Genomic DNA, 14,860 nt, shown 5'->3' on the forward strand with positions numbered 1-14,860 from the left:
GATGTGTAAAGTGGTGTGAGCAAGTTTCGTTTGAGGACTTTCAGGAGCATATCCTGAAGGAAGAAGGGTGGGAGGAGGGAAGGTTATCATGGGAAAGCAGTCTCCACATATCTGTGTGTTGTGTAGAGGGTATGTGTGTGTTCTTTGATTTGTTTGGTGACAGGGGAAGGGTTTGAAGGCAAGTTCAAGATAATCTGCAGATACCTGGTCTCATAATGATAATGCATGTTGTCTACTCGTGTCTTGGTTACTATTTATATGCCTGTATTACTATAATAACATAGAGTAATATATGTTGTATGGTAATATATAATGTAATACAATACAGTAGTTTATATAACTATTTATATGTTCTGGATGCTTCCAGATGTATCACTGTGGCTCAGTCTTAAATTTTATTCTTAGGCTGCTATGCCTTTGGTCATTCTAATTGCATGTGTACCCTGATACTTGATGGACAGTGACACTGCCTTCCAGTGCAATAGAATGCCTGTTTCATATTGGCTCCATAGATGCTCTGCTTCATAGAGCCCTTCTAGGACCTAGTTTTGAAACAGCTGCTCTTCTGGGCACTGAATAGAAGGCAGGAGTAGTGAGCTGTGGTTGCATGTGATAGCCAGTATGTATACCAGCCTGTACATTTCAAAGCATGTGCCTAGTGCAGAAGTCTGCCCATGGGAATGGCACTGCAGGAACTCCCATTAGTGCAGACTAATAAAATTAACTTTCAGCACAGTCTGTCATTTCTGTGTACCTGTGGAAAATAATGAAATAAAAACATTTTTGACAAGACACACAGCACTTAAATGAAAACAATAGGCTATTTCTGGGAAGAAATAATTGTTAGATAAATGACTAAATTAAAGCAACATTGCAGATAGGGTAGTCTTAGCACTGTTTTGTAAAATGATCTTCAAAAATCTGAAGACAACTGAAACTACTTATGTGCTTTGTAGAACTGAAGCAGTAATTGTTTCATGTACAAGATGTAATATATCGATTTGTAGTTCCAAAACTACAAAATCAAGACCAACTAACAAAACTTTAGCTCTCAGCTTAATTGGAGGGAAATTGAAAGAGGAGGTAGGATATAGAAGATGGTTTATGGGCTTGTTTGAGCTATTGTTTCCCTGAGCAAAGCACTTTCTAACAGGGAGCAGGAAAGCTCTGAAGGTCCCAAGAAAAAATAGGGAAATAACTGGCTGTAGGATCATATAAATTCTGCACTATAACTTTGTGGGAAATCAGAAAGGATGCCAGAACTCGTATGAAATGGTTAAGAGCTTCCAGGGCCTTTAAGAGTCTAACAGGCCACAGGGTTTGATCAGTGTTAATTACCCAGAAATATTTAATTGTGTGTGGCATGTGGTTTTTGGTTTGTTGTGGTTTTTTTTTTCTTTTTCTCTACCTGGGTAAAAACTGAGTGTAAGTTGACTAATAGTGTTTACTTATTTTCTTCATAGAAAATGTCTGCTTTCCTAAGGCTAAGTGTGATTACATCAGCTGGTAGAGCATCCTCATTTTGAGCACTCAAACATATTTTGTCTTTGTTCAGACTGCTGTTTCAGAACAGCTAAAAACAGCACTTCTGAAACAAATTGTGTCAGAAGTGTGGAAGAAAAGGAAAATACAGATTATCACTGAGTTGTGTGTAAGCTCAAAATCTTAGAATTTCTAGGAAGTTCTGAGAAGTAACATAAAGGGTGGATGTTGTGCAGTGATAAATCAGTGAAATTAAATTGCTCCCATGTGTTCTGGATAAAATTAAAAGAGCAGATTAATGCTTTTATACAGTGTTGCTAGTTCTGCATGTATGCTGTTTCCAATAGAGAAGTACTTCTACCTTGAGGAGAGTATCAACTAAAAATTGTTTTTGGAAGTAATGCAGGTATTTAGTAACCTTTCTTACAGACAGTTGCAAACATTCATGCAGTCATCAGTCCTGTGAAATGAGGGAGGATCATTTCAGAAGAAATTTTAAGGACTATTTTGACATGGGTTGTTTTTTTTTTTTTTTAAGTGGAAATGAAAGAAGCAAGTGAAAATAGTTGGATGGTCACCTGGATTTTGTTTTGGAATTCTTTTTGACCTACACAGCATAATTTAGTTGGATTGAATTCTATGGGGCAGACTCACTAAAGCAATGGTTCTTGTAATTATGGTTGGATATACTTGTTCTGGGATTGTATATACTTTATATGGGAATAGACCATAACATAGACTTTTTAAAGTATGTCACTTTGTCACCATTTTATCTGCCATTTAATGTCTTATGAGTCAGTCTTTCATTTCCCTCTGCCTCTTCCCTTCATCTTCTGAAAATCTCCAAAACAAAAAATATGGGGAAGATTACTCCTTCTGAGTTCAGTTATATGGGAAGAATAGAGTTCTGTTCCAAAGCTTCTCTGCAGGTTAATTGAAAGTAGTCACTGAAACCCTCTGCCACCTTACAATGCCCTTTCAGTAGATGGATTGAGGGGAGTTTGCTTTAGGGGGGAGCTTAGAGAAAAATCCATTACTTCCAGGTTCCCAATTCTAGTGCTGATGAAATAACTTGGAATACACTAGAAATGTAATGTGACTGAAAGGAAATGGTTACACACCTTCTGAATTACTGCAAAATAGTTTGATGGAAAGAAAAAAACTCACTGGAAAGGGGTTACTAAGTGGCCCTGGTTTTTCTGCCTGTTGCTGGTAGTGGCAAGCAATACTGCAGGGACTGGAAAAGATGTTATTAAAATTTTTGTATTCAGCACATACACAAAGAATGGGCTGTCCCTAAAGAGGATAAGAGCTTGGTAGTTGCAGTTAAAAATAATTTATTCAGGCTTAGCTAATGCTGCAGAATCTGGTGGTCTCCTGTGCTGCTGGCCTGTAGTAAGCTGCAGTATGCAAGGTGCGGTGTAGAAGAAACGCTCAGCTTTCTGATTGCTCCCTGAATGTGTGCCATGAATACATTGTATTAATGGTGCTACAGTAGATATGATCTAAGGATATAAGCAATTGGATACAGATACTCTTTTATCTAAGTGGTACTAGTCTTAACATGTTGTATTCATCCTACCCATTAGGAAGAATGAGCTCATAAATGTTCCAATTTAAAGTCACCTCTGAAGTATTTCTTAAAACATTATTAACAAGCTATGCTGGCTTCTGAAACCACCTGGTTTTACTTGTATTTTCTGAGTTCAGAGAAGTGCCTGGTGCTTATGTTATGTTTTCATGACAACTTTAGAATCACAGCACCAGTGGGAGGGTATCTCAGCATAAACCTCTTGCTGTACAAGTGCACTTTTACACCTGCATGGAACAGTAAAACCTGTTTGATGCCCAGCTGCTCCTCTCTTGTGCTGAGTTTTGTGCAGCTTTGTCCATCTCTGAAGGTTACAGGAAATGGGGCACTTAGCTCATGGAGTCTGTTGCTGGCCCAACTCGCTCCTCTGGCCAGCCAAACAAGCTGCAGACAGCCCCAGTTCTGCTGTGCGTCATGGTGTAAGTAGCAAGTAGGCAAGACTGGCCACAGAGGAGGAAGACACACCCTGACAGATCTGATGAAAAGCCTATTTAATTCTCTAGAATTATTTTTATGGAATGTGGATTAGGTGCTAAATCCTGGAATAGAATTTAAAGATTTCTTATCTAAGAGCACCAAATCTCGTGAGAGGCACGGAACATACCACTTCAGTTCATTTTGCTGAGCCAAAGCAAACCTACTGACTTAAAGTACCAAAATAATATGCATGTTACAATTTTTGGTAATTTATAAGTATTCTGGGCCGGACCTGTGATGTGACTACCTAAACTTATCTGAGGGGTGTGTTATGGGTTGCTAAACTTGGTCAGGTGAATCAGGCACTGTCTTCTTTTTGGTAGTAACTTGACAATGTCCTTTAATACTCCTGATGTTAATGGACAAATTACAAGTCTTCCTTTATTTGACTTTTTTACTGCATTTTGTTTCAACCTGTTATACTGCCTGCTTTCCTGTAGGAGAATTTTTGCATGCACATCCCTTTTCCCAGATACAAGGATAGTAGCCTGTGTTGGTTACTGTCACTGCATGGCAGGTAGATGTCCTAGCCTGTCACTAACCACTGGCTGGCTGAGGTGGGAAGGGTGGGAGGGTTGAGTGGAAAAGAATGATTTGTTCTGTATTAGTGTGACAGCAGAAGTATCCTGCCCAGCTTACCAATTGCTAGAGAATATTTATTTAATTCACCAGAACCAGGTGAGTTAATGCCAAGGCCAGAGACAAATTGTTTCACCACAATATCCTTTCCATAGGGCTGGCATTCAAGCTGTATCCAGCTGAAGTTGGGCTAAATGGGAGAGCTTGAGACAGGTGGCTGGAGTTTTTTTTTTTCCCCTGCAGAGAGTTGGTTTGGGTAAATGCTTTGTTTATCTTTATTCTTGGAGAAAGTTTGGGTGGGTTTTTTGTAGTCTGGTGGAAAAAAAGAAAAAACGCATTAACTGTTGATATACTATTTTTTTCTGATTTAAGGAATTAATCCTTCCACAATAAGCTTGAAACTGAAAACAGTGCTATAATATATGAACTTAAAATTTCTTTAAATAAGAAATATCTGATCTTGAAATCATAAGTTTGGTTTTGTAAAGGGTTTCCACTGCATTATACTATTTTTTCTTGGCTTTTTAAGAGTATTATAAAGTGAATGACACACTCACTTTTGTGTAAACTCAGTTTAAATACTGTAATTGGCTTCCTTGTGATTCAAGGCTCAAATAAATGTCTTGTAGGCTTCTTTGGCTCTATAGGCTCTAACTAAAGTGACATGTTATTTGGGACATGCACTACAAATTCTGGGTGACCCCAAATGCAGGTTGTTAATATTTCTTTAAAGATCATTGTATGGTGAAAAAACACTCAACTTGATAGTGATGTCTTGTATATTTTTCATCCTTCTCTTACCTGATTGCTCCTGACTAAAAACTTTGGCATGAGAATGCTACCTTATGTGTAGGTGTTCCTCTGATCCTTTTGTTTTGTTTTTCACCTGAAGCATCATCATCATCTCTATAAAATCAGGGTTGGCTGCTCTATGAATAATTTAAGTGTTACAAACAGAACTATGATTTCAAGTGAACAGAGAAAAAGCAGATAAAACACTTTAAAAAATTGCTTTACTTGAACAGAGATGCTCCTTGAAAGCAAAGTGAAAATAGCTAATAATTCTGTGTATATAGCACTGGTTTTAAAAAAAATTGTTCTCAGATGTATTTTTGAGATTGTCCCAAGGCTGCCAGCATGATTTCAAAGGTTAAATGATTGTCCATGCTTGTGTGTGCATGCCCAAGTGCTGGAGAGGGATTGTGTGTATGTGTGTGTGTCTGTGTCTGTGTGTGTAAAAACAACGATCCAAATACAAGTCTTGAGGTGTAACCTCTGTGTACTAGTACTAGGACAAGTATTTAGGGTTCTGGGGAAAAGCAGAATGGTACATTCCATCTCAGCTATATGTAGATATGATACTATATATACAACATGACAAAATAGAAGTAATATTATGGTGTCAAAGTCTAGACCCCCTTTTCCCCCTCCCAGGAAAAAAAAAACAAACCAGAAGATGTCATAACAAAGGTTTTCTTAACAGCCTTAATTCCTCTCCTTTGTATGGATTACATTGTAATTCATCCCAGTAACTGGAAGCTGTATCCTTTCTCCCACTGCCCTGCTGCCCTTGTACTTTAGCAGGGAAAATACACAGGGCAGAAGTGCGCTGGTCTTCCCTTTTGCTACCTGCTGCAAGTGTGACTTCCGGATGAGGAACAGATACTGCAGAAATCCAGGTGCCATCTGTGGCAGTGTTTGGTTGCTGCATCCCAGCAACTTTCCAGTGCTAGGTTTTCATTACTCAGGCAGTTTACGGGTGTTTTCTACAGAAAACTTGTAAAACCAAGTACCTCACACCCAATTCACCGAGGTGTCAGACCTTCGAGGCCATGGAGGCATAAAGTCATAGCTAAATTTTAGGCACCTCGTTCCTTTTTTCTCTGTCCCTGCTGGAAAAGCTGAAATTGTTCAAATGCTGAAACTTCTCTGAAAGTGCGGGGCAGCGCCACGCGGGGGCGCCCCGGGGCCGGGCCCGCCGGGCTCAGGTGCGCGGGGCGGGAGGAGGAGGAAGGGCGAAGAGGCAGGAATATGCCGTGCAGGGTTTTCCGTGACCTCAAACGCCTCCCGCCCAGAGGTACTCACCGCACGTAATATATACATCGAGACTTAATTCAGACACACCCGCAGTATCGTATTGTGCGTTTGGGGAGTTAACAGATAAATTAAGCAATGGCCGTGTAGCAGGACAGAATTGCATGCATATTGCTGTCAGCAGGTTTCCTTTAAACTATCTTTTTGGTTTTTATTAAGCCCATTTTTTGATAACGAAATACTGTATCTAGGCCAAATTGTGCACTTATGGGTTTAAAGAAATGCTGATTCTTTTCAGGTCGTGACTTTTGACACTGATGTTAGATAATACCACTTTGTCCTCTGGGTTGACTTTGAGAACAGCAAATGAAAATTTGAACAGAAGATCTGAACAGTGTTTTAAATACTGTATATAAGCACAGATGATGTTTTCCTTGAGTTTACACCACTGTAAATGCAGAATAAATCTTACTGACCGAATAAACTGGATTTGATAGTGACAATGTTGGACAGCCCTTCTTCCTGTTGCAGGCAACTTTGGCAGAACCAAGCCTTTAGGTTAGAATTGCATGTTAAAAATGGGAACAGAACCTGACTTGCAGCGATTTTTCTGTTTGTTTTTAACATCTTTAGCCCAAGCATTCAGCCTTAAGGAGACTAAGGCTAGGCCCCTGATTCCAATAGCTCCCAGAGTTACCTAATAGGAAGCAGTAGACACAGGGACCCATATGGAATTTAAGCTACGTGAGTTGAGGCTTAGACAGCCATATTGCAGCACTCTAAAGTACTCCAGTCTGCTTTTCCAAAGTGTCCTATTGTTATGGGCTGTTAGACTAAGTGACTTGGCATTAGTTATACAGTCCTCTGAATCTAGATAATTTCTTTGTAATATCAAAGTCTCAGCAGCTATTGCTTCCTAAATTATTTTCCAGTCCTGTGTGACTTTTCTTCCCAGGCTTGTTTCCACAAGGTATTAGGTACTATTGCACACCTCCAGCAAATGACTGGTATCAATGATTATGTGTATGCAAATGTCTTGGTGTTTTGCTGAACTAGGGTCTACTTTTCTGGATATGATTTTTAAAAATGGTATAAGGCATCCACAAGCCTTTGAGCAGATGTTTTAGGATATTTTTGTAAGAATTTAATTAGAAGCAGAACTTTGCTGGTGGATTAGAGTATATATTGGGGTGGGGGGCAGGAAAATTAAATTTGCAGCAACTTTGAAATGAATGCCTATAGTTCTAGAATTCTGGGTGCTATGCTAACAAGTAGGCTAAACTAGGATGTCCCCAGCACTCCAGTTTGGAATAGCTCCCAGCTTTGGAATATAACATGCTTGCATTTGTATCTGGAATAAAACTGGGATTCTCATGTTCAATAATCAGAAGGAGGGAGTGTGAGTGAGGGAAACAGCTGCATATCTCTGGCACTAGGCTTTGCATACTGACCCTTGTTGTGTAACCTCCATGCTCTAGAAGTTTGAATTCGTTTCAGGAGGTTGGCTTGCATTTAGCTGGGAAAAGTGTTAGCTAGTGAATTATTCCAATTATATAAGTAGAGTTAGGAAACCATTACTTGTCTGATTATGACAGTGATCTTAACCAATAAGCACCTTTCTCTCATAACACATGAAAGTACAAATCAGACTGTTTGTGCTATCCTTTCCCTTCTCCCAAAGTGGATTTGGCCAATGCCTCTGTCTAAAAGAATGATGGGAGTGGATGGTTATGATTGCTAGGAGAAATTGTTACTGTGTGGGGAGATAAAAGGTTTTAATAAAAAGAACTTGGAGAAGATCTAGCCAATGGCTTGGAAAGAAAAAGAAGCTGTTGTAGGACCAAAGGGGTGTGGAAAAGATTGCAGGTCAGTTATGCTACTATACCATTTCTAAAGTGTCAGAACCTGGGTAATTGATCAAAAGGCTTTATTTTGTGGCCATTGGTTGCACAGGGTTCCTGAAGGCTGAATTCTCACTGCTTGCATTTTGTAGCGAGATGCTGATGCTGGCAGGAGCCAAGCAGGGAGAATTTTCCCTAAGATAGCAATTTGGTAACCTATTCTTCTTCCTTCAAGCTGAAGTGTTGCAGCAGCAAATGCAGTATTCTTCATAGATGTCTTTAGTCTATCAGATTTGTTCCAGTGCTTTTAAGTAGTATTTCATAAGGACTTTAGCCATAGACACCAGATGAGAGGAAACATTCTGCTACATGTGAGATCAGCAAACTCTTTGGGTTTTGCAAGTGGGAGCAGAATTCAACATATCTTAGTAGGTGACTGATCTTACACACAGCTCTACAAAGTTTTGCCTAGTTTAAAAACTGTAGTGCTTGATCATCCCTGGGCATGACAGGTGCCAAAATATTCTAAGTGCTGTAAGGTTTCCTTTCACAGGTTTCTTTGGTTTTTGTTGGGTTTTTGTTGGTTTTTTTTTTTTTTTTCCTGGTGCTGAAGATGCTTGCGCTGTCTTTTCTCAAATGTACAGGCTGGTATGCTCCTAGCTAGCTGCTGACCTTTAAAACAGATGAGGAAAGCCCCATCACAAGCAGGCACTGGAAGGAATAAGCAAAGCAAGGAACTTGGATTTTCTGCATGTGTGGCACAGTTAGCCTGATGGAGTTTTATATAATGATGTTGTGTTTAGACTTGTATTCCACTCTCAGCTCTTGGGTGGGAATCCTTTTTGTCCTGTCAGCCTGGGATCTAAGATGGGTTAAATATGCACGTGTTTATGTACTTGTAGCACTGTGAGGGAAAGGGTGTGTGGTTGGTGGGCATACTGGTTAGGAAGTTGGAGCCCCTATAGCCTGTTTAGGCTCACTGGAAACTGGCCCATATCAATAACACATGTGAAAGATGAGAGTCTGTCGTTATGTCTATATATATATTTATGCCTGGTAAATCCTGCACCAGGAGTCTTTCTTGGAATGGCACAAGGATTCCACAGGATAGTCTTAGAAATAGCCTAATAAGCATCATCAGTGGGAGCAAAAGTCTGGGTCTTGCATCAAGCATTATCCCATCAGCCTTTTACATCACTTGGGATTTCATAATAAACTTTGACAAGTTCTTAGGTGCTTTCTGCTGAGGCAGCACAGGGTCCCAGTGTCAGCAAAGGCCTGTCAACTCTAGCAAAGGCCTGAGCAAGTAGAAGACTTGACACAAGGGCTTAGATGTGTGAGGAGAGTGGCTGGGACAAGAGTTGCTGGCAGAGCTTCCTGTTGGAGATGTGGCTACTGCATTTGGAGGAGGTGCCCTGACTGCCCTGATCCACCTTTTCTTAAAAAAACAAGAGGTGAACAAAAAAGCCCAACAAATAACACACTTCCCTGTGGCAATGCTGGCTTAATGTAAAGGGCATTACCAATGTGGTTTTCTCTGTTAAAAGGTATCAGCAAAATTATTCTGGATTCTGACCTGAGGCCCTGTTTGGTTTGGGGAACTTTATATCAGATTATTTCTGCAGGCTCCAGTTGGGTAGATAGGAGCAAATAAACCAGGGCTGGCTTCACTGTGACATTGACTGCAGTAACTGACTCTGATGGGTTCCCAGGATCATTTTATGTTATACCAGTACTGCATTTGTTCGCTGAAATTTGCAGTCATCAACTTTTAAAGTTGACCTAAACTGGTATTTTAGGCAGGTCAATCCACAACTTTCTGTTGTTTCTCCCTCTACCAAGATAAAGTTGGATGGGAAATTGAAGAACAATTTTGTGACACTTCTGAAGCTGTTTCTGTTTAGCAGGATTTAAGACACAGATAAAATAGTCTTATTGCCCCCTTACTACCATTTTCCTCTGTTTTTTGGCCAATCGATGCAATAAAATGAAGTATGCCTTCTTATCCCCTCACCAATTCTAAACTGCTGTTTATGTGGATGTTTTTCTTCCTAGTGCAACCACCCCATCAGATTTTATTTTTCCTACTTTAAACTTTTACAAAGTGGAAAATATTTTAAGTTACATATTGTTTTGAAAATAATGGCACAAAGCACAAGGAAAGGGAAAAAAAAAGAATGCAATACAATAATTCTTTTTATATATATATAAAAGAGAGGGTGAAACCATTGAAGGTGTTATTAAAATTATTTTTAAACCCCTTGAAATTAAAAGCATTTCACAAATAATATTGAACAACAACAAAAAAGAAAAATAAAATTAGCAGGTGAGATATTTTTGTCCTCAATCTAATCTTCCACATAGTTAAAAAGACTGGTTTTGTTGTTAGGTGTATAATTCCTGCACATGCACAAAAGCAGCCTACTTATGATAATGTTTGTTCCAAAGACCAAAATTCACTCTGTAAACAAGAAAGCTTGAATACTGAAAGAAAACAATTGCAGTCATTACATTTAAGCTGTGTCTGGACAGCTCATCTCTGCCTACTCTATTAAAAAATTGCCATAGTGGAGTAAGCAGGTAGGCACAGCAAAATATTCCATTTGTGGTAGTGTCATCAGTAAGGTAGGAAAGGTGGAGCAGCTCAAATTAACTGCAGATTCAAAGTTAGCACTTTCTTTGGATCAGTGTGGCAGTTTGTTTTTCTCAGCTGTTGATTTTCTTAGGCTGCTATTCATTATGCTTAATACAAATGTTAACCCTGTCTTAGAATCATAATTATATGGTGTGCTCTGGGCTTGTAAGAGCTACGATTGATTAGCAAGGTATAACATTCTGTTTTCTCATCATTGGCAAGAGGAAATCATGTTGTATCACCTTTGAGACAACATTTGAAGTTTTAGTTTAAAGGTGGTTAAAAGCTGTTGGTAGACAGTATCCCTGGACTCTGTTCAGATTAGCAATGAGAACTTTTCTAGGAGGATCAGATAATCTACTGATTGTTCCCTAAACTATGCCACCTGCTCTCTCCAAGGTTTAAGTCACCCTCAAAACTCACTTTGATCTTTGCTGTAGGAATAAGAGGATGGAGACAGCATTATTTCAGATGAATCAAGGTACCATCTCTGTATCCCATTGATAGATGTAATGTCAAAATATTTTTTCCTACCTTTAATGCAGCAAAGAGTGAAAAGGAGTCTCAAAGGGTTCACCTTTTCTTTATTCTTTAATTTTTAACTTATTTTTTCCTTTATTCTTTTATTTACCTTTATGATTTTGTTCTTTCATTTTTCCTTTTTTCCCCAGCTAGTTACTCAAGAAATAAGGCCAGAGATCTGTGTCTCTGTTGGAATTTCATAATAAACTTTGACAAGTTGTTCTAAGGTGCTTTCTATCATACTGTTTTTTCCCATCTAAATTTTACCAATGACTCCCCTCCATGAGAGGGCAACCATAGTTACTGAACGTGTGTCCTTCAGAGGATGTGTCTGTTCTGTTAGCTTCCTTTTCTACTATTACTGTGGTTTTGCACTGGCTAGCAGAAAGACTTGTACTCTCCTTTTGAAGCAACTTGTTCGTAATATTATTTTCTATTGTTGGGGAAATTTAAAAGCAATGCATGACAAAAAATCTTCTGTCAGTCACACTAAATAAATTTCAGCAGTTTGTTAGACTGGGGAGAGACTTGAGCCAGATTCTGGGAACTTTACACAACTTTTGTTTCCCCAAGTTTTTGAAAGTTTCAGATTTAGACCTCCATGTACTCCTTACTGGTAGAGACTCCTCTTTAGTGTTAAAATGTATTTATTTTATTGGAACATCCCATTAAAAAATTAAGGGCTTTAGTCCAGACATCAGCATACAAGGATTCAGGTGTACTTGATAGAAAATGGAATAGTGCAAACAATAAAGAACTGGATAATGGAATCAGGCCTAAAATCAAGATAGAATAAAGACATCCACGAATTATGGCTATAGTTATAGATGGGAAATTTTGCTTAAAAAAAAAATCCAGAAATTTGAGGTCCCTTTCATGTATACAACTCCCAAAGTTGTGAAGAATGAATTGTTGGTGCCAATTTTTACACTGTGTAGCTCCACAGTTATCTTTGTTATGCTGACTACGTGAATTTTTTTGGTGATGTGTCTGTAGAAGGCTGGTGTTGAGTCTGTAACACTGACACTCTGATATCTTTTTCTCCTCTTTCAGCTAAGCAACTATTGGTAAAGATCAAAGAAAGGGAGGAGGAGGGCTGACAAGAAACAGTGTATGAGAGATGCCTGCACAGCTTTAATAAATAAAAAGGGGTTAAGGCTTCAAATCTCTTGCAGGATATCTGTGCATGTGGGGCCCTGTTTTGCTGTAACAAGCTACATTACAGTACACTGTCTTATTTAGACCTATATGAATCTGATACTTTGAATATTAATATATATGAATAAAAGAGAATTGTAAATCACTGGAAATAACTGGAGAATATTAAACAGTTATTAATCTACCATAAGCCACTTATTTTTCAGCTGTTTTTTATGTTTCCCTCCGCAGCAAAATTAGATTTGTGGCTTTTAATGTCGGTGTCTAGTTTGTTTCACTTTCCAATTCACAAGAGTTGAGGAATGTATAATAACCTAACTTTCCCTCCCTTCAGGAAACAGCAATTCTATGTTGAAACTTAACAAGCTGAAAAGGAAAGCAGAAGATAATAAATACAAGGTACAAATTATTTCACAGTTTGAAATATAGTCAGCTAAAATAAGGCTTTTAAGGGTATGTAGGAATATTGCTGAGACCTCACAAGCAGTATCTATGTGCTTGTGTTATATAAATAGTAAAAATGTCTGAAACAGAGGTGGACCAGGAGAGTAGAGTTATGATCCATGAGACATGACACTTCCCAATACACTGAGAAGATATGACACTGTGTTTCTCTGCTTGGGTAGAGACAAGCTGCAGTTCTGTATGAGGGGCTGGAGGGGGGTGCTGGACTCTCTTCTAAAGCCCTGCTCACTCTGGCCCTATAGATGCAGCATGCTTAAGCCTTGTGTTAATGCTGTAGATGTTACCTCATTAGATTTACATCAAAACACATCAAAACTTACCTTCCTTTTTCAAAATTTTGTGTTGACTGTCTGAACATTTGGCAGGCTCTTGATAAGTATATGTCCAGCTAGTGGTTTTTTATGCCATATATTTTTAAATGATTTATATTTTCTTGCAGCCTCCTTGCTATGTTTCAGGTGAGTGTGAATAAAACTAACAGTAACTATGTACAAATGTAAAAATCCTGAAGTTGTGATTTGGTATATATGTAACTGTGTTTCAACTTTGTTGGTCCTTCAGGATGTAAAACAATAACATTACTGATTAGTGAATTATAGTACACTAGAATCAAAAGAAAAATTAATCTAAAATTTAGGTCATAAATGATCTACCAATGATGGACTAGTGTATATGTGAAATTGGAGCTAATTATAGTGAAATTTTTATTGATATAGGTGGTGTTCCCCCTGCTTGCAAGTAGTGAACAGGTGTAATGAAAGTTGTGTAGTTCATTATAAGCAAAATTCCAGTCAGTGCTGTGTCTTTTCTTTCTGCTAAAGTGGTACTCTAACTGTTGTGGGATTCAACATGTAAAATACTGTGGGCAAATTATACAGACATGTGAGCAAAGCCTGATATCTTTGTTACTGTGGGTGAGACTTCCCACTGCTCTGATAGGGCTGCTCTGTCCTTGGGTGTCCTGGAGATTCCTCTGAGCAAGGCAGTGCTGTTGACTGGTTCTCCTAGCCAGGAACGTGGGGTCTGCCTGGGAAAAGGGCTATCAACAATCCAAGGTCATCTGTGCCTGTTCTCACTGTTTGTTGCTTTTGTTGGTAGCTGATAAAGGCCCAACGTCTGAATAGCAGGAGCAGCCAGGGAAGCATGTGTGGCTTCATCCCATTTTTTTCAATACGCTCCCTGCCAAGCTGCACCAAGAGCTCTTTGCCTGCAGAGCAGGAATGGGCCTATATATCCAACAAAAGAGGACCAGAGGGACTCATTAAACTCCTAAAAATGACCTCAAGCAGGGTTTCTTAATTATCTGAAAATGTCACCAGTTTGCATTAGGAAATCTCAGAGTTTTCTAGAGCTTGGCTGGATTTTGGTACCTTCTCTTAGTAACACAAATCTGTCTCCTGTTCTGTAGTGTGATACAGTCCTAGGCTATTTTTTTCTTATATGTGGAACAAAATCATTATTATCCCACAAGTAAATATTGCCCATCCTACAGTAACTACTCAAGTGTTTGCCATTAAGCAAATAGACAAAAAGAAAAGAATAGACAAAAAGAAAAGTCGAACCAGAAATCCTCATAGTAGTGGGATGGGATGTAGGTTGCTAGTCTGTGTCTGCCAGTTCAGGTGCATGCTGTGCTGTTTGTTTCTTTGCAGCACACACATCAACTGTGTGCTTATGACAAGTCGGCAGTTTGTGGTTAGCTTTTCCTGTGAGCAGTGAGAGTACTGAGCAGAAGGATCTGAAGTCGCATTCAATGTCACCTGGACCACCACAATATTAAATAATATAATGTAATATGATAATGGAAACATTCTTAAAGATTACTTCCCAGAACTGTTTTGGGATAGATCTCAGCATCTTGGCAACTCTCCAGCTGACAGAAAGCTTATTTCTCCTAAGCAGTGCCTGTAACCAAATGGCTTAGATTGCTTTGATGGAAGAGATGATTCCCTCCAGGGATATATGCCTGGCACAGTACCTAAATTGACCTAGTAGCTGGAATAGGCAATATTTCAGAAAGAGTAGACCCTAGACAGATCTTTAACTTTTTGCAAACTTCTGATGAATACTTAATGA

The 14,860-nt window shown here is 38.9% G+C and overlaps 1 protein-coding gene across 10 annotated transcripts in view; it reads left to right on the forward strand.

The window, feature by feature from the left end:
- The window catches only part of DPF3 (double PHD fingers 3), a 189,928-nt gene that overhangs the window by 7,234 nt on the left and 167,834 nt on the right, over positions 1–14,860 (forward strand). For 6 of the 10 annotated variants that reach the window (XR_013774667.1, XR_013774668.1, XM_079309466.1 and 3 more), the window contains 2 exons: positions 12,654–12,718; positions 13,224–13,242. The exons of 2 other annotated variants lie outside the window; for them this stretch is intronic. The gene's annotated coding sequence lies outside the window, so the exon portion shown is untranslated. The remainder of the gene's footprint in view (positions 1–12,653; positions 12,719–13,223; positions 13,243–14,860) is intronic. 2 more of the 10 variants (XM_079309469.1, XM_079309471.1) reach the window with 1 other exon arrangement.

This window comes from Erithacus rubecula, assembly GCF_903797595.1.
Source record: "Erithacus rubecula genome assembly, chromosome: 6".
Taxonomy (NCBI): Eukaryota; Metazoa; Chordata; class Aves; order Passeriformes; family Muscicapidae; genus Erithacus; species Erithacus rubecula.